Below are 6850 nucleotides of genomic sequence, written 5' to 3'. Positions count from 1 at the left end.
TATCATGGGTTGATGATCAAAGGATAAGATTGGTAAGAAAGTCAGAAAAAGGAAAAGGAGTTTGGTTTATAGAGGAGTTCAAGGTATTTTATATTATTGTGATGGAAAGAATTTAAGAAAAGTGAAGGAATAAGACCTCTCGTATATGATTTGTATTTGAAGAATTTATTGGTTTTTGTCTATGAATAGATATGCACTAGTACAGACTTACTAGGAACTATCATCATTTTTTTTTAAAGATTAAGTTTTGTTTGGGTGGTGTGGGGAAGATAATATGTGTTGTGTCGAGCTACATTGTTCAAATTATGATAGGTAACTTATTAATGTTTACATTGTGGACCTACAATTTTACATGATTAATAAGGATTTCGAGGAAATCGAATCTACTTTGTTGATGGGATGATACAAACAATTATGATGTGTCACATAAGAATTTGATGGTGAGCAGAAGTTATAAGCTTATAGTATGCCGAATTATTGGAGTGGCCAAGAATTTCTTAAGTTTTGATATGAGGTATATGATGATTTTGAATATTAGTCGAAATTTGGCATTTGAAATATTACGTGGAGTTGACGTAATAGGTGATTCAATAACTTTATATTGATGGAAAATGCTTTTATATTGGAAACTACTGTTAGTCTTGGGTGGGACCCGTATCTGTCATAAAATGCTTACTTGGAAAGATAGAAAGCCATAGTTCAAAAAAATTAGAGGCAATAATGTGTTTGCTAAGAAGAATTTAATATAGTGATGGTTTGAGAGTAAGGTAAGTGATTGATGTTGTTAGGATGTTTGTTAGTATTAAGAATGATGGCTTTATCATCGTACTGATAGGCTGGAGTTTGATAAATCGAGTATGTGATAGATTGTAATGGAGCTCACACTGATTTTTAGGTGGCCAAAAAAAATAAAATAAAATTGAGAGATGTAGTGAGATGAATGGAAATATTTGCTATGGACGTTATGGAAGAAATGTTTAGTACTATTCAATCTTGCTACTGTATATTCTTATGTAACCACCTTCATTATATTGGGCACTATTTAGAGTATAATTCCCTACTTATATTACGGGTGTTTCCACATCCATGGATGAATTGTTAGTGTTGGATCGGATGTACCGATCCTCTTATGTACCTTGATATGATGAGATCCTTGGGAAGAATTGATAACTGCAGTTACTATAGGTTTCATTTTGTTTGGAAGTTGAAGTACATAAGTAGTTCTACACGCTTAACCTTGTTTATGAGAACCTATATAAGAGGTATGAAGAGTTACAATTGTCTTATAGTGTTGTTAGATGTTCTGTTAGCTTAGGTGTATCGCTAGCTATGTGGTTAATTGATCTTGTTGTTCTTGGGTTAGATAAGATTGATTCTCCCTTGATTAGCATTTGATCTCTAAAGATCATATTTTTATAGCTAAGCTTATCAAAAGATTATATTGTTACAAGGAAATCTTGATAAGATCTAGGCTGGTTTGTGCAATATGGATGTGGTGGTTGGTTAAAATTTCACTTTTGAGTGTAGCCGATATTGATTCAGAAGGTTATCTTTGTTAAAGTCCAATGAAATTAAGTTTAGATAGGGTTCATGGGTTAGTATATGACTTGATAATCACTCTTAATTGGGAGATATTCAAATGTTTGATTAAAATTTCGATTCTTAGTAGTTGATCTTGATGAAATTGTCTTAAGAAGGAGATCACTTAGAGAGATGAACACCGACTCTGAAATATCATGCCTCAGACTGTTAGTAGGATTGGTTATTCTTTCTCCTCCATATATTCGAGGACGAACATGATTTTTAGTGGTGGATAATGTAATGACCCGAAAATTCAATATTGAAATTTAATTAAATTATTATTTTATTGTCACGACCCAAAACGAGCCGTGAGTGGCACTCACACTTATCCTACTATGTGAGCGAACCAACCAATCCAAACCCCAACATTTCAACCATAATAAACAGAATATATTGCGGAAGACTTAAAACTCATTAACGGAATAAATTGAATAACTTCTAAAGTTTATCAATTACTATCACAAAACCTAGAAGTCATCACCACAAGAACATCTATCCTCAAATTGCTAAATCTAAGAGTATTTAAGAAGCTAAAACAAATAAAAGAGATAGTACATGTCCGAACTTCAAGGACATCAAGACATGAATGAGAGAGAATCCAGTCTGACCTAGCAACAATAGCTCACCCTAAAATCTGATTATGCTGAGGTCTGGCTAGAGTTGCGGTTGACTTGAAGTCGATGGTACGTTTGCTGCACTCCACAAATAACAATGAAAGAAACATACAAGTAGGGGTCAATACAAGGTACAAGTACTGAGTAGGTATCATCGGCTAACTCAAAATAGAAAGCAATATATATCAGATAATAACATAAAATCAACCATAACACTTAAAAGGTAACAACAACAAGTACAATAACCATTGGCCACAACCCAAGCATATCTATGACGAATCAAGTCCCCACACCATACTCAGTTAGGAATTAGGTTCATCAAACCTGAGTATATTAGCGTAATTCAAGATTCATTCTCTATACTATCCTGTGTCGGAACGTGACACTCCGATCCCCTTAATATTCATTCATCTAACTATCCTGGTGTCAGAACGTGACACTCTGATGCCCTACTATCCTGGTGTCGGAACGTGACACTCCGATCCCCCACTATCCTGGAGTCGGAACGTGACACTCCGATCCCCTCAATATTCATTCATCTTACTATCAAGGTTTCGGAACGTGACACTCTGATCCCCTACTATCCTGGTGTCGGAACATGACACTCCAATCCTCTACAATCCTGGTGTGGGAACGTGACACTCTGATCCCCTACTATCCTGGTGTCGGAACGTGACACTCTAATCCCCTACTTTCCTGGTGTCGGAACGTGACACTCTGATCCCCTACTACTGCGTGTCGGTTCGTGATAACCGATCCATTAACCTCATTCTTTTAGTTCCTCAAGCCTTCTTTTATATCAAGGCATCATCATTAATAGATAGGTTTTAAGGTTTTTAAGATTCCACAGTATCATCATTATAAACTATCAATATTTACATAATCACAGCATGCAACAAAACAATTAAGTATATTGAAGACTTTATAATACCATCCAATACATATGAAGCGCTATTTAGAGTTTACTATGAAATAGTATAAACCATAAGCTACCTCCACCGAAGAATTTGTGATCACGCAAGCTACTCCTCAAGGTCTTTGCTTTCCTCTTAGTTCTCTCTTCTCTCACTCGTTCGTCCCTCTCTTTTGGTATTTCTATTTATCCTTATTCAAACACTTTTTCTTTTACCCTAATTATCATATAATTAAGTATAAAAGACGGTAAAAGTAACCCACTATTTCTTCCAAGGTTATCTCCTTTAACCCCCAAATAATTATATTATTTACATTAAACAACTAATTTTATAATCATAAGCGGGAATAGTCCAAAACACCCCTTAAAAACATTTAATAGAAATCCGACCCAGTCAGGGTTACGCAGCCTGTGACGGTCCATCGTGCCTGCGACGGTCCGTCTTGCTGAGTAGTCACATACTTCAGAGATTCAATTTTATTTAAGTGGTCTGTGACGGCCCTTCATGCCTGCGACGATCCATCCTGCCATTTCGTCGTGAAGTTCAGAGAGTCAATCTCAGTACCCAATTTTCCAGAGTCTAAGTGTTTTGGAACGAGACCCCCTCGACGGTCCGTCGCGCACATGACGGTCCGTCGTGGGATCCGTCGACCCAGAAAGCTATTACAAGAAATAAACTCTACTGCTCAAAACGACTAAACAGGTCGTTATAATAGATACCAATTTACCCATCGTTCATCCTCTAACGATCACAAGAAGAAAAACAAGGACGAAAAGGCATACCTGAGTCAGTAAAGAGATGTGGATATTTTCTTGCATATAAGCCTCCTTCTCTATCTAAAATAGCAACATGCTCCTCCTCATAAGACAAATTCTCAACAAGAAGAACTGAATCCCAACGAATGATGTAGTTTCCATCCCCATGGTATCTTTTCAACATAGACACATGAAATACCGGGTGTACTCCTGACAGTCCTGGGGGCAAGGCTAATTCATAAGCTACCTCCCCCACGCGCTTCTGAACTTCGAAAGGACCAATATACCTCTGGCTAAGCTTACCTCGCTTACCAAACCGCATCACCCCTTTCATGGGCGAAACCTTCAGCAAGACATGCTCACCGTCAATAAACTCCAAGTCTCTAACCTTTCGATCTGCATATTCTTTCTGTGTACTTTGAGCCGCTAGAAGCTTTTCTTGAATGCACTTCACTTTATCTAACGATTCCCTCAGAAGGTCAGTACCCCAAGGTCTAACCTCAAATGCATCAAACCACCCAATGGGAGACCTACATCTTCTCCCATACAGTGCCTCAAATTGGGCCATATCAATGCTTGAGTGATAGCAATTGTTGTATGAGAACTCTGCTAAGGGTAAGAAGTTATCCCAACGACAACCAAATTCTATCACACATGCACGAAGCATATCTACTAACACCTGGATCGTTCGCTCAGACTGACCATCGGTCTGAGGGTGAAATGCAGTACTAAGGTCCAACCTAGTACCTAATTCAGCATGCAACATTCTCTAAAACATAGAAGTAAAGTACGTACCTCTATCTGATTTGATGGACAATGGAACCCCATGCAATCGAACAATTTCTGAGATATACAGTTTGGCTAAGTTCTCTGCATTGTAAGTCACCTTGACCGGAATGAAGTGAGAAGACTTAGTTAATCTGTCCCCAATTACCCAAATAGAAACAAACTTACCCAATGTGTTTGGAAGACCAACCACGAAGTCCATTGCAATTCTCTCCCACTTCCATTCAGGAATGGGCATTCTCTGAAGTGTTCCTCCGTGCCTCTGGTGTTCATACTTTACCTTCTGACAATTCAGGCATTGGGCGACAAAATCAACGATGTCATGCTTCATTCTATTCCACAAAAAATGTTGCTTTAGGTCGCGATACATCTTGGTTTCACCGGGATGTATAGAATATCCTGAACTATGAGCCTCCGTAAGAATAGTGTGGATCAAATTATCAACACCGGGAACACATACCCGTCCATTACTCCTCAAAACGCATTCCTCAACAATTATTGCCTTTTTAGACTCTCCTCGCAACACCATATCCCGAATTCAGTTTAGCTTTTCATCAGTAAACTGCTTTCCCTTTATCTTGTAAAGAAAGGAAGATCATGCCTCCACACATGCCAAAAATCCTCCCTTCTAATTTACTTCTACCCTCATAATGTCATTAGCTAGATTCTGAACCTCTCTAGCTAATGGGCATCTAGAAACCTGCAAGTGGGCTAGACTTCCCATGCTTCCTGCCTTTCTACTTAAAGCATCTGCCACAATATTCGCTTTTACTTGATGATACAAGATAGTGATATCATAGTCCTTCAGTAATTCCATCCACCTCCTCTGTCTCAAATTCAAATATTTCTGAGTAAAGACATACTGTAAACTACGATGATCAGTATAGACTTCACACTTAACCCCATATAGATAATGTCTCCATTGCTTTAATGCTAACACTACCGCAGCCAACTCCAAATCGTGGGTCGGATTGTTACGTTCGTGCACCTTTAGTTGCCTCGAAGCATAAGCAATTACATTCTTCTCTTGCATTAGCACTCCACCCAAACCAGAATAGGATGCATCACAATAAACAATGAAATTCTTACCTTTCACTGGCAAAGTAAGAATTGGTGCAGTAGTCAACAAAGTCTTGAGCTTCTGAAAGCTTTCTTCACACTCGTCCGACCATACAAATGGAACACTCTTCTTAGTCAAATTTGTCAATTAGGAAGCAACAGAGGAAAATCCCTTGACAAAACGACGGTAGTAGCTAGCTAACCCAACAAAGCTCCTCACCTCTGTAACATTAGTAGATCTTACCCAAATTTTCACTGCTTCGATTTTAGAAGGATCCACCATCACTCTATCCTTAGAAACTATCATCAATGAATACAATGACAAAGAGATCCATATATGGTTTAAAAATCCCTTTCATCAAGCTCATGAAAGCAGCAGGAGCATTTGTAAGCCCAAAAGACATTACTAAGAACTCATAATGTCCATACCTGGTCCGAAAAGCAGTCTTGGGCACAGCCGTTGCCCGTATTTTCAATTGATGATAACCAGATCTCAAATCGATTTTTGAGAAGGTACAAGCACCTTGTAACTGATCGAACAAATCATCAATGCGAGGAAAAGGATACTTGTTCTTAATCGTTACCTTATTTAGTTGTCTGTAGTCTATGCACATCCGAAAACTTCCATCCTTCTTCTTCACAAACAAAATTGGAGCACCCCAAGGGGATGCACTTGGTCTAATGAAGCCTTTGTTTAACAACTCTTCAAGTTGGGTCTTTAACTCTCTTAACTCAGCGGGAGCCATTCTATAAAGGGGTATGAAAATGGGGCGAGTACCCGGCTCCAGATCAATGCAAAAGTCAATATCTCTATCCGGTGGCCTACCACGAAGGTCTGCAGGAAACACATCCAGAAACTCATGGACTATCGAAACTGACTCAATTGAAGGTACTTTGGTAGTATCATTCCTGAGGTGTGCCAAGAAATCTAAACACCCTTTACTAACCATTCTCTTAGCACGAATAAAGGAGATAATACGAACTGGAGTGGAAGTGTAATCACCCTCCCATACTAACGGATCTGTTCTAGGCATGGACAACGTTACAGTTTTAGCATTACAATCTAAGATCGCAAAATTTTGAGAATGCCAAGTCATACCCAAAATTACATCAAAATCCACCATTTCTAAGATAACCAAGT

The sequence above is a fragment of the Solanum lycopersicum genome, chromosome 7 (assembly GCF_036512215.1).
Source record: "Solanum lycopersicum chromosome 7, SLM_r2.1".
In the NCBI taxonomy this organism is placed as follows: domain Eukaryota; kingdom Viridiplantae; phylum Streptophyta; class Magnoliopsida; order Solanales; family Solanaceae; genus Solanum; species Solanum lycopersicum.
Note: the sequence above shows the minus strand (reverse complement) of the source record.